Below are 18,602 nucleotides of genomic sequence, written 5' to 3'. Positions count from 1 at the left end.
ACTACATAGCCTCCTGCTGGCTTGAACTTGGTTGGGAGCCACTAGATGAAGCCAGCAGTTGCTTTGAATTCTAAGCTCTGACAGCCCTTCTGTAAAATGGCTTCATGTCAATCAGCATTTCCTGAGGGATATCTGAACCCAAATAACTCACAAGCCACTGTACTCCACCTTGTCCACTGCCCTGTCCCACTTGAGCATTTCTCTATCAAGGAGTCTGGGATCACTAGTAGTCAGCCTTCCTATGCTGAAAGTTCGGACTCAGAAAGAAAGTGCCACCTGTCACCTTCTTATTCTTTGTCGATATTTCTCTCTTTGCTCTCCTTGTGGGCTTCAATTCTCACTTCAGATCCTTCCTGTGTTCCAGGGATCCATTTCCCTGCCTCTTCTCTTTATCACTTTGCTATATTCCAGTGTTGAGACAGCAAATCTCAGAGACACTCTTTATTTGTTGCTCACCATTCCACCATCTTCCCAGAAGTCCAAAGTACTTATGATAATCTCTGTGAGTGTCATTAAAGGAAGTGCTGGATTGAAGGCACACAGTAATATCATCTGGAGACATGCCAGAGGAAGAAATACTTATAACCAGATTCATAATCTTGGACCAACAATGCCTGTGGGACTTTGGCTTAGATCACAACAGATCATGTTTCCCCACATCCAAAACTGCACAATTATGGTGATAAGCACATTGCAAAACCCAGATAGATACAAATACTGCAGTAAGCCCGGCAATGCTTTCTTTTAGAAAAGACAACAGGTTGTCAGGATCGCCAGACAGATTTTCAAAGAATTTAAGCTGCAACAGAGTTGATTTTTTAAAAAATTGAATTATGGAATCTTAAGATTGGATTATCATTCTATAATAGATAAGATTATGTTACAGGAACCAAAAGTAGGGCTTGAAACTCATGAGCAATTATTATTACATGTTCCCAGACAAATGGGAAATATTGAAACCCAAATGAGAGGCAGTTGTATAAACTTCTGGTGGTTTCCTCTCATGTGCTTGATCAGTATGGTACTTTGATGACACTGTAGGTGACCTGAAGCTCTGATGAGCTGCTTTGAATCCCTGTGAGTCAGATAAAGCAGTAATTCACAAATATGAAGTCACAGAAGATAACCTTCAAAGTCCTGTTTTAGAAAACAAAGTTCCAGTGCCCAGTGTTGTGTTTTCTGGGAACCCTTTAACTGTAGAATAAAAGTATGGCTCCTGCAAGTTGTTAAAATTAGCAGATAAGCAAAGCAATACATAAGTACTACAATGAATGCATACATAGAGAGTTTTGCTAAATGCAAAAAATCATAGAAATCAGCTAATTAAATTCCACTATTCATCATTATGTTTTTTATTTTCACTTTTTCTAGTAAATATTACACTAATTATTTATGCAGTTCCATTTACTAAATAGTGTTTAAGTGGCACAAGTAATGCTTTGGGCATAATAACTTTTATAATATGATAGTAATTACAATGTCTGACTGATGAAAATGTAAATGAAAAATTGTGCCTCAGACACTGAGTCATCTTTAAATCACATGAGATTCAGGTCCACAGCTTCTTGATTCTTCTATCTTGCAGTGAGCCACAAGAATATTTCAAAGTTAAAGTTGGAGGCCTTATAGTAGATCCTTTACAGATTTAAGAGGCTCTAAACAATCTATGAACACCTCAAGGCTTTATTAAAGACTTCAGCTGTCATTCAAATTACAAATCAATCAAATGCCAAAGAAAAGATACTGCTGGTAAAGCAAATGACAAATGTAATAAATTTCAAGCACTTTGTTTATTTTTATCTGAAGAGGAAAAGTGAGTTGCACAGAAAATGTGAAATGTATGAAAATATCCATTTAAACTTTTCTGCGATAATATTGGATCTCACCCTGAGGTAATACAGGTTGGTACTTTTCTGAAAGCTGAGAATAATTTTTTCTCTGCTTGTGTGAGCCTGGATGATGCATTAATGTTGCTAGTTAAGACAATAAATCATGATTTGTTATTTAAACATATTTTTTGGTTTATAGCTAAATAACACTATTATGTTTAACAATTAACATGTTAAAATTTAAAAAAAAAACAGGTCATTTATTACATTACTGCCACTAGAGTCATTAATATTGAAAGGTATAAAGCAAACAGAAATTTCTTCAGCACTGAGATCTGATCTGCATGGGGTAATTGGACTTCTGCAATTGAAAACCTGTAAGAAACAAAATACAAAATAGCAATCTACGACATCACTGACAAATAAGCATGGCTTATGTGGATTACCATCTTGATATGACAAGCATACTTGTGATCTCAATGCTTGTCTCTATAGGCTCCAATTCTGGCAAATCCACTTGTTCCATCAATTGAGTGCAAAACATGGTTCATCCTTATCTTTCATGCAGAGCTTCTGTTAAATTTAATTTGATTGATTTCTGGGGCAAATAGAATAAGAGATTTACCTTGGTTCTAGATTTAATGAACTCTCAAATCACATAAGTACTGACTGCTAAATCCTGTCGCCCATGATATTTTTATACACTGCACACACTGTGAATTTTGAGTCCTCAAGAACCATAGTACTCTGAAAATTTAATATGAATCACTTTGTGGTTGATTGTAATTTGTTCTGTATTTCTTTTTCCACCAATTTGGATCTTTCAAAATCTATCTTAGATAAAATATCTCATGATTCAAGATCATGGAGTTAAAGCATACCTGCAAATATATATTGTAACAATTGAATGGCTATTATCTATTTTCTAAAATATTTTAAAGAAGTGGCTATGGTGTAATATAAGAAATACTTACCTATTTATCTAGAAAAAATATTGAACTTATAATTAAAGAAATAAAGGTGAAAGTTTTTAAAGAGAAATCTATTTTAATTCTTTTTCATTTGAGTTAATTTTTTAACATTCATTTAAATTCTACTGTCTTGGATTTTACTTTCTTATTGACTATAACACCTTCCTTAAACTGTGATTATATAGTTCGAATTGTAGTCAAACAGGTTTACATTGTACACAACTCTATAGCCACCTTGCACTTAAATATATAACCAAAACTTGTATGTTAAAACTGCAATTATTGTTCTCATAATCTGCACTTTGGGCTATTTCTCAATTTTTTATCACGAGAGACTACTCTTGGAGCTTTACTTGAACTACTGCAACTTCTCTCTATATGCCCACTCACATCTGATGTTTGTGTTAGAAAGGCTTTAATAAACAGGAGACAAAACAGCATAGCCCATAACATTTTAATTTTATTTTAAATGGTCAATTATTTGTTTTTCTTAATAAAGAAAAATGATAAAATGCAGTAGATGCAATATCAAGGTACTGTTGGGTTCAAGGGTAGAAACTCTAATTGAGAATGTTTGTTGCCAATCAGCTTAGGTTTCCCCCTCCTCCAATTCACATGAAATTCATGAATCAGCCACTGCTGGTCACTGCTGCTACCTGTTATCACCATTTCATCCCAGCTTGTGTTGGATACCATAATTCAACTCTGCCAGGTGCCATGTCTCTGCTGTGGCTGCTGGCTGCCACCATTACCTGTTGGCCTTCATTAGCTGCCGGAGTCATTGGTTGCTGGTTTCTGGAGCTCTCAGTGTTAATACCCCTGTTTATTCAATCTGTCTACATTCTCAGGATAAAAATCCTGAATAGATTTAAAGGATTTTTGGTGCCCACATTACTTTAGAAATAAATCATAATCAGGTTTACAGGAATACTGAAGTGACTATTTCAGCAGGTCCTGTGCTGCAGTATAGAGAGAATATTTTGAAGGAGGAACTGCTCTTGGACTAAAACTTTATAAGTGCCTGCAAAGTTCTATTTACACAGCATCTTAAAGACCTGTTTCAGGGAAGGTGATAGTCAAAGCCAGGGAATCTTTTGGAAGGCTTATGAGAATTTTAGGTATACAAATAAGGGATATAACTGCATGTACATTTGAATGTGTAGGATGGAAAACCATATTACTGAACTTTTGTTGGATCACTGAATGGAACTGTTTGCAATCTCACTGTATGAATGTCCACTTTATATACTTTAATTTTATAATTTGGACAACTGTTTCAAAGATGACAATATGCAACCTATTAACTAGTGATTTCTTACTGTATATATATTTTTTGAAATTCTGTATTACTTGTACCCTTTTACTGCTTTGTTTTTTTTAAATTTCCTTTCTGTTTTCTCTTTAAATAAGGGGCCCAAAGCCCTCCTGTACTTATCTTATACACTGTTAGAGTGTTCTCTCCTTTTCAAATGAATCAGTACGGTCTGAAGTGGCAGGAGAGGGGAGGAGCGCGAGTAGCTTGGCTCCACTAACACTGGTGTGGAGAATGGTTGTTTGACAGCCAGGCAGGCCATAGCTATAGTCCTAGAGGACACTGAAGCAAACTGTCACAGTCCATTGGGGTGCAAGGGTAAACAAAAAGAAGCAAGAGAGAGGAGCAAATGACTATTGACTAAGCCACAGTCCAAGACAAATGAGACAGACAGCTGCTTCCTTGTCTCCTGCTGTTTACTGTACCCCTCACCCTGCTTGTCCAGCATGTGATTCTATAATATCTTTTTAAAATAGAAATGCTCCAAGAATAATTTTGTTTAGTGAATCAGTTACACTCCTTGCCAAAAGTATTTTTCAACGTGTTAAAGTCCACTCTAAGAAGAGAGAAGGACAGTATTGCGATTTGTATTTGGAATACTAACAAAAGCTGTAAGCGGACTATGTAATGTGAATGGGTTGTGAGAGCACTGTAGTTAGTTGGCTATTAGGAAGTGGCATCTGATTGGAGGGGCGTCACTGAGCATTACTGGGAAGGGTGCATCTCCCTCCTTGCTTCCTTTCTTCTGTCTCCATTTTTGGCCCATAAGGAGCAACTTTACACTGCACCCCTCTCTCATGCCTTTCCTGCCCTGGAGCAGAGACTGTAACTGTGAGACAACATAAACTTCTGTTTCTTTAAATGGATGGTGTCAAGCCGGATGTGATGGCACACACCTGTAATCCCAGCACTCAGGAGATGAGTTAGGAGGACTGTTGCAAGTTCAAGACAGCCTGGACTACAAAGTGAGTTCAAGGCCAGCCTGAACTGCATAGCAAGCAAGACCCTGTCTAAAAAAAAAAAAAAATCTAAGACAGACAACTACTTAATAGACAAAAAGCAACAGATACATGATAAAGGAGGTGTATGTAAGCTGTTTACAAGCCATGCTTACTCACCAGCACAGGCTCTTCTGTCCTGGGGTTTATTTTCCCTCAAGCTTGGTCATCTCTTCCATTGTCTTTCCATTCATCTGACTAGGAGTCCTTGGGGCATGTCAGAGGTGTAGAAATATCCATGCTGATTATGACACTCAAAGGCAGAGACAGATTCACATTGCGAGTGGTAGGCAGAGCTTCACAGTAGCAGGGGTAAAATCCTAGGTGTTTCATTTATTGTTTGCAGTGAGCATTGCAAATTCATTGTAGTTGCCAAACTTATCAGAAGGTATTTTAGACACACAGCATTCCTTTATTTAAAAATAACAAGGGATGTTATATGGAGTTATGAAATTTTATTTAATTTCAAGCTTTAAAATAAAGTGTTTTATTTAGAAACCAAAGGTCATATTATAAGAGTTACCATTCCTTATTTGAAGTTTTCTTTCCTCTCTTTTTCAAGCAGGATATGAGCAAAGGTCAGAGATGGCAGATGATCAGCAATACACAGGACCGACTCTGTTCTCAGTAAAATGAAGTTAGAAAGAGATGGCATTCCAATCCTGTCTCTAGTTTTATTTCCTCAGTCATAACAGTCAAACAAATTTACATCAAATAAGAACTAACTTTAGTTACAGCTTCTTAAGTGCTTTATCTGTTAATAATACACTGGAAAAAATTTCAGCAAAAATAGTTTATTTTAAAAATAAAATTATAATGCATTTTGCATGTTAACAGAAGAGATAAAAAATTGATTTGCTTAATGAATCACAGAATGTTAGTTGTAAGTGAATAAATATAGTATTTTTATACTTCTAGTGACTTCAGAAATAAATTTCTTGCAACTAAGTCATTTCAACTTAGAAGTATTTATTTGCCTATGAATCTTGCTCTCAATCTATGTATGCATCTATGAACGCATCTATTTATTTCTGTGATACTAGGAATTGATTCCAGGGCCATCACACTGAGTTTCTACCTCAGTTCATTTGGTATTTTATTTTGTGGCAGTCAAGTCACTTTATTGACTGGGCTCAACTCAAACTCTGTATTTTCCTACTTCAGCCTCCCAGACCACAGGAGTTTTTGCCTCTAGAAGACAAACCATGCCTTCCCACGAGCCAGGTTCCACCATGGGGATTGGGGGAAAATTCAGCAAGAAGACACAGCAAGCTTTCCTATAGGCCAGAATCTGCCATAGGGATCGAAAAGAGATTCAGTAAGAGAACAAACCAAACCTTGCCATGAGTCAGGATCTGCTATGAGGATCAGAAAGAGACTCAGCAAAAAGACAAGCCAAGGGGGCTGGGGATTTAGCTCAGCAGCGTAAGCGCCTGCCTTGCAAGTAGGCAGTTGTGAGTTGGATCCCTGGTACCGATAAAAAGGAAAAAGACAAAAAAAAAAAAAAAAAAAAAGACAAGCCATGCCTTCCCATAAGCCAGCTGGTGCATAGCCTGGGAAACCAGAAGAAATTGTTTGCCCCAAAACAAACTTAATCTATTAGCAATAATAATACATTAACAATAATCATAAAGAAAGTGATGAGGGATATGCAAATATTATTCATATATATGGTACACAAAACATAAAAAATGAAAATAAACATTTGTATATCAGAAAAGTTGCCACGGGGTTTAGAAGAAAATATTAAGAAATTTCTAAAACATAAATTTATTAGAGAGAACAAAAATGGGATTATCTTTAAGAAGATATATTAAAATATGAATGACATGGAATATGAGATGCCAAACTTAGAAAATAAATGGAAAAATGTTACAACATTCCAAAAATTAACAAGGGCTGGTATTATAAGCATCTGCCTGGCAAGTGCAAATTTGTGAGTTCGATCCCCAGTACCAAAAGAAAATAAGAATAAAAAATAAAAGAAGAAAGAAAGAACCAAAAATTAACACTACCCTAGAAGCAATAAACAGCACAGCTGAAACTGTTAACAGTATAGGGGAACCAAGAACATTAGATTAAAATTAAAATGTAAAGTTAAATGTAAGTTAACAAAAAGATTGCAGGCCAGTTTTAGGGGTGTATTCCTATAATCTCAGCCTTCTTGAAAGCTGAGGCAAGAGTTTCAAATTACCAAGATTCTGTCTCAATATGCAAAACAAAAAAGGCTGACGATGTGATTCAGTGCAATTGTCTTTCGTTCAATCTTTAGCACCACAACGAAAAAAATAAGGAAATTAAATTTATGAAAGACTGATGTGTTAGCATTACATATGTTTAATTGATACTGATAACGAAAAAAACAGAATAAACACACTTTTAATGTGTGTGTATGTGGTTATGTTGTGAAGCACTGAGAAAATAGAACATAGCAAAAAAAAAAAAAGCATGCTTAAAGAAGAAAATGACCCAAAATAAAAGATGACCCATAATAATTACTGAAAATATATATCATGATGAGGTCTTTTGAAAAACTTTGAAGGTAAAAAATTGAAAAGACATTCAGAAAGAAAAATCATATAATCTATGATTAAAATGCCAGGGTGTTAGAAACATCCCAAATACTGTATTTTCAGAATAAATCACATTTTCAAAGGAACAAAATGTTTATATATAAAAAGTTTCATATTTAGCCATCAATCAAGTATATTTTATGCAAACTTTTGATGTATGTGTCAAACATAAAATTTATAGGAAACAAGAAACATTCTACCTAAATAAAACTGACCAAAAGTGGAGCCAAACAAAATAATAAGGTTTGATTTAGGATGGAGAAAGTATTATTGTGACGATTTTAACAGCAAATTTAGGGCTCATGACCCATTAAATCACAACTTTTTTGAAATCTTGGAATACTGAAGACCTCAGAACAACTTAAACCTTGGACAAGTCTCAGATCTACAGAAGACATGTGCCTTGAAGGAAAGGAGGGGACTTTTTATAAGACTGATAGAATTCAGCTAAAATCTTTCATTTTTAATTTATTTTTAAGTTGGTATTAAAGGCCATGTATGCTGCTATGAGAGTACAGTGACCTGGACCCACAGACACAAGGGGAGTTTGCATTTATTGACAAATCCATATCACAGACTTCACCAGACAATCAAGAGAAAGATAGACACAATAAAGAAGCTGGGAAATGTTCGGTTCCTACAGAACAGAAGATTTATGTCACTAGGGGAAGGAGGCAAAGTTTCCAGCAAACAGAGAACAAGCAAATAATCATCACAGCTGTAAGAAAGGAAGAAGAAACAAAAAAACCCTCTGTCATTAGAAGGCAGAAAAATGTCTTCAGCTGCAGTTAGATAATGCTTTCAATTTCAAAAGAGTAAGGTCTGAGAAAATCTTGTAAGACGGGGATTCAGTGGCCTGACTCAGAACCAAGACAACAGAGTCCTTAAACGTCTCAGACAGCTATTGAAGCTCTACTAATTATTCAATATCTACCTAATATATTCCCATTTTCCTCCTGCAAATTTCTCTTAAATTTTTCACTCATTCGTTCACTCATTCAACAAGCATCTGGGTGTCTAGGCTTATAGCATTGAATGAAATAAAGAAATCATTTGCACACAAAGTACATTCTTATAACTGGAGGCACAAAAATAACCAAATAAATATATCATGTGCAAGGATATAAAGAGGTTAGACAAATGGGGAATAAATTTAGACAAAAATATTTAATAAGGCCACACACTGGGGAGACTTTGAAGCTGGGATGTGGAGGTGATCATTATAAACCCTTATCATTAATCAATTCCTTCATCTTTTAGTAACGGGACTTTTATCAAATAAAAGCTAGTCTTTCATTGTTCCATCTGTTCACCATCCAGTAGCTACAACCATATTGTAATCTAATCAGATTTTGTGAATTTCACTCTTCATTTTTTCTATATTTTTAGAGCAAGAATTCTTATTTTGTATAAGAAAGAGAAAATACCAGAGAAAGGATAATGGTACAATTTTGTACATTCATGTCCGATACTTTACCGAATCAGAATTCTCAGTGGATATTACAAAGGAGAAGGCAAATAGCTTATCTTTGATATAAAAAACCATTTTACAATTCTAATTAGATGAAAAAGAAATATGATTCTTTAAATTAAATTCTGCAATCACTTAAGTTTAAAATTTTCCTTCTATTAAATTTTGAAAAAGAATAAAACCATATACAGTATGTTAATACTGATACTTTCTTTTTCTATTAGATTCCAAAGAACTGCTGATTAAAAGAATGAAGGTCTCATCTTAAGAGGGAAATTTAATAAGTTCTCATGAACAATTAGAAAGATTATTTGCATATCTTTTAGCCCATTGGAAGAAAAAAGTACAAGCAGAAAAGGTTTAGCAATAATCACTTGCTGAGAATGAGTGAAAAGGGAAACATTAAATGCTTTTCTGTTCCTGCTGAAGCTGTGGATAGTATTTCAGAAGGCTTATTAGCATGCACATTGGAGTGACCTGGTTTACCACTTCTCTGCACTTAGGCAGCTGTTTATTACAGGTGCTCCATAAGTGGTATTTTTATCCCTCTAAAATAAATTAGGAACAGAGAACACTAACGCTTCATTATGGTCATAGAAATATATTTTATAGCTATGGAAAGAGACAAATGAAACCCAAAGCAAGCTGCAGGAACAATTGACAAAATTTCTTTCAAGAGTTTCATCCAGGACATTATTCTTTTTCATCTGCCAATTCTCTGGCACATTGGACTTACTGAAAATATCTGTTTGAAAATCTAAGGCAAAAAGTATGAAGAAAAGAAACTGGAAAACTAAAGGATTTAGAATCACAAGTACTTCACTACTTGCTTTGATTTCAAACAAGCAATTTTTCCTCTATATATCCATAGATTATATGTAGATTGTAGTAACAGCTACTTTGTACATCTACTTTTGAAAGTTGCTGTAATGTTAAGGAAAAAGTATTTTTCTAGTACTGTTTCCTATATATATAGAAAGCATTCATTATTTCACAGCCAGAGACATAAAACAATTAAATTATAATAAACATACTTAGCAGTGTGTGAGAAACAGGTGAATACTCAAAATACTATCTCAAATATATTCTTGAGAACTGTATTGTCTTCTCTTATAATCAGCCGAATACTGGAAGAGACTTCTTCCCATATGGAACACACAAATTGCAAACATTGACGTATTCTTCATAATATTTGCTTTTGTTGTTCTACATCTCTAGCCTGCTACTCACATCATTTTTCTTTCTGTTTTATATTTTGGTGGTGCTGAGGATCAAACTCAGGGCCTTACATGTGGTAAACAAGCACTTTGTCACCAAGCTGCAACCTTAGGCCAACCTCTGCTCAGTTTTATGTCAGTCACAGCGCTGATAGATTGTGACCTTTTCCTCACAAAACAACCAGAAACAGTTTGTTTTTTTTTTTTTTTTTTTTTTTTTTTTTTTTTTTTTTTTTCTGTCTCAGAGCTTTCCCAGGAGCCACAGCATCTATTTCAGAACACACACGCATAGCCTGTAAGTGCAACAGAAGAGAGATCGGAGGGTAAATTAAATGACTCAGGCAACTCCATCTGATGGAAAGAGAAGTCAGTAGAAAAAGTTCCTGTACTTTGAAGGAAAATTCAATAAGGCATTCTTTGCAATTATCAGAGGCTCTGGCTATGCGCAGCACCAACTATATGCAGCAGGGATCTAGAGAATCCATAATGGACTTTCTTTCAATCATTCCTTTTCCTATCTTCTGTCTTGATTTGAGGTTCCTGGGATCAAAAAACTCCTTATTTTAAGCCAGTTTTTCAAGAATGCTTATACAACAGGACAGATATCTTTTGTGGTGTATATCAGAACCATTCAAATTACACAAGCTTCATAACTTTAGTATATTTGGTTTGAATCAAAAATACATACAATTCTCATGAAATATTTTATGTAGATAGAAAATAAAACATGTTGATGATTGTTTGCCAGGAGGAAAACAATTTGGAAGCAACAGCAAATCATTCAATTACTTAATACTGTATTCATTTAATTGGTTATATATTACTAGAGTTAATGACCTCTTAAATTATATGAAACATTATGATGTAAAGAGAATCTTGCTTGAAGACTTTAAAAATATTTTTGACATGATACCCTCAAGGGTAAATTTTATCTTTCAAGATGTAAAAACTGTAACAGACCAATATTTATAGAATCTAAGGCTTAACGTTTTAAAATTCATAATGAAAAATTCCCAATGTCTATAGAATAAAGTTTTAATATAATGAATTCTCAAGTAACTATCACCCAGCTCAGTATCAACACTTTAATGCCATATCTTATAGACTCTCTGATGTTTTTCCATGAATAAGGCATATTTAAGATACCATTCCACTCATAAATAGGTCAGCATGTATTCCTGAAAAAAGGATACTATTTTTACATAACCATAATGTCATTATTATTCCTTAAAATTTATCATAATAATCATTTTCAAAAAGGTGTTCTCCACTCATTTTAAAAACAACTTTATAGTTAGTACATTTCAATCAAGATCTCTGAGACCTTATAAATTTTGTACAGTTGCTTTTGAACTTAATAAAATTACTGAGATTTGGAAATGAAGATGACTACCTTACGGTGAAAATGTAGGCAAGGATCTCTGAATCAGTGCTAGAGAAGAGCAATTACCCTGAGACCATGATGAAAAATAACATCTGTTATTAGGAAGATAAATGAAAAGAAAATCTAGCTGGCTGGTGCAGAGGAACTGGATTATTCCTGAGTCATGGTATCTGTCCCCCACACCAGATCAGACACACATGGCTTCTTGCTAGAGGATGTGAGGATGCAAGTTAGTCCCTCAGTGAAGTATACATTAGGTTGATTATGCTCACAGTCACTATCTCCTCCACAGTGGGTATAGTTGAGTGAGATGTATACAACCTGGGGGATTCAGAAAAGCCAAAGGTAGAACAAATTGCACCACAGCTGGCAGGTGGTAGAATGTACCAGCATCTTATGCAAAATTAATGCACAAGCACCAGTGAGCAGCAGGACTCTTGGGAGAGAGAAGGCTTGTTCAACACAGAAAAAACAAATGGTAACAAATATCAGTCACGGCACCTTCCACTCCCAGTGAGTATGCTGTATGTGGAATATTCAGCATGTTACCCAAGGTAGTGGGAAGGTCAGGGAAAAAGGAATTATCACAACAAATAGGCAGAGCAGATTCCAAGGACAGAGTTAGAAGAGAGTGAGTTCTCTGGTACAGTTTCTCCAAAATTCAGACAGGCTTGAGATAGTGTGAAGTGCTCCTCACACTCCAACATCAGCAAAGAGGGGCATACAGCCCAGCCTGGGATTGCCAGTAGGTTTTGCAGGACAGGCTGAGACAAAAAGATATCTGCAGGCAGAAAGTGAACAGCACCTACACCAGAGGTTTTGAGCTTTTTATTAGGCAAGAAAATACTCTGAAGGAAAGAACACATAGAAATTCATGATACTTACCTCTCCCAAAGTGATTAAGGCACTTAGATTCGTGGATGTCTGCAAGGGATCATGCTCAGAGTACAGATAACACTTGAGAAATGTTTTTGGAGTGAGCAATGGCTCTCAGGCTGAGGGCAGCCAATTATGTGACTCACAGGCTGACAATGTCTGGCCACTTGAAATCGGGCAGTGATGTCTTTCTTAGAGAGGACTGCGTAGAAACTCCAACTTAATGTTATAACAAATGTGAGAAGGTTTTTATTTTCATTTCTAAGGTTATTTCAGTAGTTGCAGTACAGTATCCTACTTTGTTGGATTAGGGTCATTTTTTTGTCATTATTTTCCTATTTCATGTTTTCACTTTTTTTCTTTTATTTTTGTCTTTTTTTATATTGGTTGGTTGTTATACTACTTAAGTTTAAAGATTTTTCCCCTTAGATTGCTACTTGAGTATTTCTTGTCTCCTGTCTTCTGATTCTCTTCCTTCCTCATCCTTTGACTTCTTTTCTTCATTTCCTTGGTTCCTTGGCTTCTGCTTTCTTCTTTCCACATATCCAACAGCATCAATATAACAGAGGTTTAAATAGCTACATTAGAATATAAAAATTAATGACGGCTATAAATTGAAAAATGTCATTTAAGGCATGTCAGGGTAACCGTTAACAAAATTGGCCTTAGAGCACCCAAACAAAATCACCTACAGATATTTTTATAGGTACAGACAATCTCACACTTCTCTCAACCTCTAAATATATTTCCACCATCTGGGTACCTTCTTCTGCCTACACAAATATCACTTCTAATTCCTTCAACACTAGCCTTTACCTCAGTTGTAAAAAATAATTCAAATAGTATTTGCACTCCTATTTTCTCTATGGGATATTGAAAAAAGGATGAAATTATCAAAATGAGTTTTAAGGTTTATGGGTGATTCGTGCTTAGATCTGTTGACACTGTTATAACCAGTAGAATATCAAACAGTGACAGTCTAACCCAATCAAATGGAATAAGTCAAAGTGGCAAACAATATGAGCTAGCTAGTCCCCTTTTAGGTATCTAAAAAATCATACTACATCAATAAATAAATACAAAGACTATAGCACCACAATTAATAATAGCTAAATCCTGGAAACAGCCAGCATACCTATAAATTGATGAATGAATGAATAAATTATGCTGTCTATATACAGGAATACTACCTGGTTATGAAAAAGATAAATTTGAGAAAAATAGATGCATCTAAAAAACATTTGTTCTGTGAAATAAGCCAGTCACACAAGTTTAAATGTTATATAGTATGCCTCATTTGCATAAGGCAAAGTACAACACAGAACATAATAAAGGATGTATAAAGGGAATCAAGAAGATAGATCTTTGGCAGACTGGAAGTGTTCTAGAACATTGAGGGTGAAGAGAGAGGAGGAATGAAAGGGGAAGCAAATAGTATTAAAATGTACCATGTACAGGAACTAATAGCCTCAATGAAAATAAGCATTATATGTCATAAACATGAGTTAAGAATAATAATAACAACAGGAATGAAAAAGGGGAAGGGGATTTAGAGGGAGAGAGAGGCAGTAACAGGGAAAGTAAAAAAGAGAAACTATGACATAGTTTCTATATTTTGTAATGTACCCACTCACCAAGATGAATGCACACATCATGCGCTGCAAACAGTCACTAGTAAAAACTACTGCTTATTTCCAGTTTAAAATATGTTCCTTTATTTTTGTACAACTTTTATAATTTTAGCTTCTACATTTAGGTCTGTGATATCTTATAATTTTTTTGCTTATAATGTGAGACAAGAATTTAAATCATTTTTCTTTTTCAAATATATACTGAATTTCTTCCCAAATATCAGTTCAAAGTACTATTCTTTCTCCTATTGAATTAAGTGTGAGAATTTATGGACTAGATATCTATTTTTGAACCCTCAGTTCTGCTATTTTGATCAATTTGCTTGCATAAACACTAATATTTAAACTGTCTTGATGGTCATTATTTTATGTTAATTATGAGGACTATATTGTCAAATCTCTCACATTTTTCCTTTCTTAATACTTTTTCTGATTTCTGGGGGGCTATATTTATAGTTTAGGGTTTTTTCATTGGTTTTCAAATTCATATTATTTATGTAATTAGTACTTTACTTTCTATAAAGAAAGAAGATTAGAATTCCTGTTGAATATATGTTTAGATTGAATCAATGTCTAAATATCAATAGTAAATATTTTATTTGTAAATATATATAAATTTATCCTGGTCTTTTATTTATTTCAGCAATATTTGATAGTTTATTTTTCTTTAATTTCTCTTCCTTTTTTTTCATTTATTATTGGTATGTTTGTAGTGCATAATGATTGCATTACTTGTAGGGAGTTGGTACATGCATGCACGTATATACCGCATCTTAATTCTTTTTTTCAACTTTTCTCCTCTCATACTTCCTTTCTTCACCTCCTCATCTCTGTCTCTTATACAAAAACTGTATTTCCATACTTCCTTCCCTCTTTTATTTTGCCCTTTATTTAATATTTTTGATTTCTCATGTAAGAGAAACCATGTGCTATTTAAGCTGTATTCCTAATTTATTTCATTTAAAATTATGGTCTCTAGGTATATCCATTTTCTCACAAATGACTTGTTTATTCTTCCATATGGCAGAGTAGTACTACATTGTATACAAATGTCATGCTTTCTTTTCCATTCCTCCGTTGATGGATATATAGCCTGCTTATAGTTTTAAGTATATACATCTTACACATATTATATTAACCTTATTTGCAAGTTTTTAATATTTTTGCTCTTACTTATCAATTATATTAGTCTTTTCCATGCATTTGTTCCAACTGGTTTTTAAATTAAAACTGTTTTTTGTATATTATGCTAGAGTATTAAAATCTTGCTAAATTCACTAAGTTTAGATTTGTTCATTTTTGTAAGTTTCTTAGAATTTCTCCAACATTGGGAGGGTGCCAAGGAAGATGGTGGATCAATAAGCAGCAAAGTAAAGAGCCTCTCTGAGAGAAACAGCTCAGAGACTGGAATAAAACATTCTGAAGAAGACCAGATGGGAAGAAGTGGATCCTCTTCACCCAGGAAGAAACTAACACAAGTGGGGGTGGAAACGTGAATGGAAGGCTATAGCCAGACACGCTTTCACCAGAGCTGGTTCCATTGTGTACAAAACACCACTGGAATCCAAAGATGCAGTCATGGTGAATTTGGGGGTTGGCAAGCCCAAGGACCTCAGTGGGACGACATGATTATGGAGGGGAGTAGAGAACAGCATCCACTTGGATGGCTTGTGGTGACTATGGGGATCTCAGTCCTCCTACAGGAGTGGGACCTTGGCTGGGTGACATTTTGAAGTTGGGCAGGATAAGCCTGGAACCCAACTACAGCCAGCTTCAGTCAGCCACTCCTGCTTGAAAGAAACTAAAGATAGACTATTAAACATTGAAGACAGGTTTGCAGTGTGTGACTGTGGAAGGAAAGATCTCTTAAACATAATAAGGAACCAGGAAGTAACAATACAAAGGCTAGAAGATGACAAGAGGATCTATAACTTAAGAATAAAAAATGTGAGTGAAGAAGCAGGGGTAAACACAAATGAACTACAAAGGCTTTTTACAGAAATAATTAAATAAAACTTCCCAAGCATAGGAAAAGGAAATGACATTCAGATATGTGATATGAACAACAGCCAGCTATAACCAAAATAGATCTACACCCAGAAAGATAATAATCAAGATCCCAGAAATTCAACACAAGAACAGAATATTAAAAGCTGTCAGAGAAAAGAAACAGATCACCAATAAATGAAAACCCATCAGAATTATGACAGACTTCTCAACACAAATCATCAAATCAAGATCTTGGAGTGAAGTATTGAAAGCCCTTAACGAAAATAACCTCCAACCCAGATTGATGTACTGTTAAAACTGTCTCTCAAAATTAATGGAGAAACAAGATGCTTCCATGACAAAGAGGAACTTAGAGAACTTGTGACTACAAACCCACCCCCCAAATACTGAAGTTTATTCTAGAGAGAGGGGGGGGAGAGAAAGACCATGGTTTCAAGAGCAGCAAGAGGGGGCTCACTGAAAGGAGCACAAAGTGGAATGAAGGAGAAATGTAGACAACCAACAGCAGAAAAACAGCACGACAGAGATGAGGCAGAGAAGGTTGGCCATAATTGCTAACATGGATGTCCTCAATATACTAATAAAAAGAGACACAGGCAAAATGGGTCAGGAGGCAGGGTCCATCAAGATGTTCTATACAAGAAATATATTTAACTTGAAAGAGGGTTCATGGACTGAAAGTCAAAGATGAGAACATAATGCTCTATGTTGCAAGGGACCAGAAAAAAAGTGAGGGTAACTCGCTCATCAGCTACAGATTGCTTGGAAAGACATAACACTTTTATACATTGGAGAACTACTCAGCTATAAGGAAGGAAAACCTTGAGGCTCTTATAGGTAAATTGTTACAACTGGAGACCAAGCTCAGAGTTTAAAGGATTCAGATACACTTAGGTAAATAGTGGGTTGCCTCCCTCACCTAAAAATGAAAGGAGTTAGTGTGATACAAAATGTACAATGTACTCTGGGAAAGTGAAACAGGGGGAATTGTCTATATAGGGAAGGCAGAGGACATTGTTGATCTTGTATCATGATTTGAAACCCATATTCCTTTCATTGCTCTGTTTAGTTTGGTCATATTCTATTCCAGTTTGTCTATTTGTACTAGATTTGAGGGCATATACAGCTATTCCACAGATAGCAGGATATACTACAGCAATCATTTTTAATTTCCTATTAACTTAGTCTGAAACCCTATATTGCTTTCACTGCCTTTTTTTGATTGATTTTATTCAAATCTGTTATGTCTGATAGTACCAAGTCTGAGAGTATAGACAACTACTCTGAAGACAGTAAGATTCACTATGATACTCATTCTGGTTTGACTATTACCCTCTTTTGAAGTCCTATAATGTATCCAATGGTTTGTTTTTATTGATTTTGTTCCATACTTTTATGTTCAATTGTATTGTACCTGATGATATGGGCAATTCTTTTGAAGATAACAAGAGACATCATGGTAACCACTGTAGATCACCTTGTATTGTGGTTTTAAATCATGCACTATGTCTATTCTGTTGTTCTGAATGAACCCATTTTGCTTTTTGGGGTTTTTTTCTCATTTAGTTTTCAAAGAATTTTCAAAATTTCAAAGAATTTTCCAAAATAAAAATTACTTTTTTTACAAATTAAAAAAAGAATTTCTCTAACATTGAATTTGTATATGCTTCTTTCATTCTGTGATATTATCAGTATAAGTGAACAAAAGACAAAAGAGTCACACTGTTGATCTATTATTGTTTAGTAATTAAAGGAAAATAAGTGTGTCCTACCTATGCTTTTTAAAAACAAAAATGTTACAACAAATCTTTACAAATAAAAGCAGTTTAGTTACCTGGTTATAGCACCTAATTAAGTCTCTCACTTGCAAACAAGTTCCTTTTCAGGGGGAACGTTTGTAAATTGGATTGATTCATACGTCCAAAAAAGTAAATCTTACACACCTTCAATACAGATATACAAAGTATACTGTTTTGCGCTTCTTATCACTGAGGCTTTGCTTCTTGCTTCCAGACATCCTGGGCTTTGACTAAACACTGTACTGCTGTAAACTGTCACACAACAGTGTTCACAATAGTGAACGCTGTGCAGCATAACTATGACAGCATCTGGTAGAAATGTGGGCCACGTTCATGATTTGTTCACATGTACAAATGCTCACAATATGAGTCTGTTCATATTTGTTAAACTTTGAAGCTCAAATATTCATATGTTTGGGACTTACTGTATACTTTTTACACAGCCCAAGACAATTCCTCTTGACTCAGTGTGGCCCAGGCCAGCCCAAATGTTGGACATGTCTGAAAGCATGGTTTTTCAAAGGTATTTCT

The 18,602-nt window shown here is 34.9% G+C and overlaps 1 long non-coding RNA gene across 1 annotated transcript; it reads right to left on the bottom strand.

Annotated features, from left to right (window-relative positions):
• Positions 1-1,338: 1,338 nt before the first annotated feature.
• Positions 1,339-5,721, bottom strand: LOC134471868 (uncharacterized). Its single transcript, XR_010041576.1, has 2 exons — positions 5,231-5,721; positions 1,339-2,204 (listed from the first exon to the last, which is right to left on the bottom strand). It is a non-coding gene; the product is annotated as an uncharacterized LOC134471868 (long non-coding RNA).
• Positions 5,722-18,602: the final 12,881 nt, after the last annotated feature.

This window comes from Cavia porcellus, unplaced genomic scaffold, assembly GCF_034190915.1.
Source record: "Cavia porcellus strain 051 isolate PalLab524CR breed Dunkin Hartley unplaced genomic scaffold, mCavPor4.1 scaffold_20, whole genome shotgun sequence".
Classification (NCBI taxonomy): Eukaryota; Metazoa; Chordata; class Mammalia; order Rodentia; family Caviidae; genus Cavia; species Cavia porcellus.
This window is presented reverse-complemented; position numbering and strand designations above follow the sequence as displayed.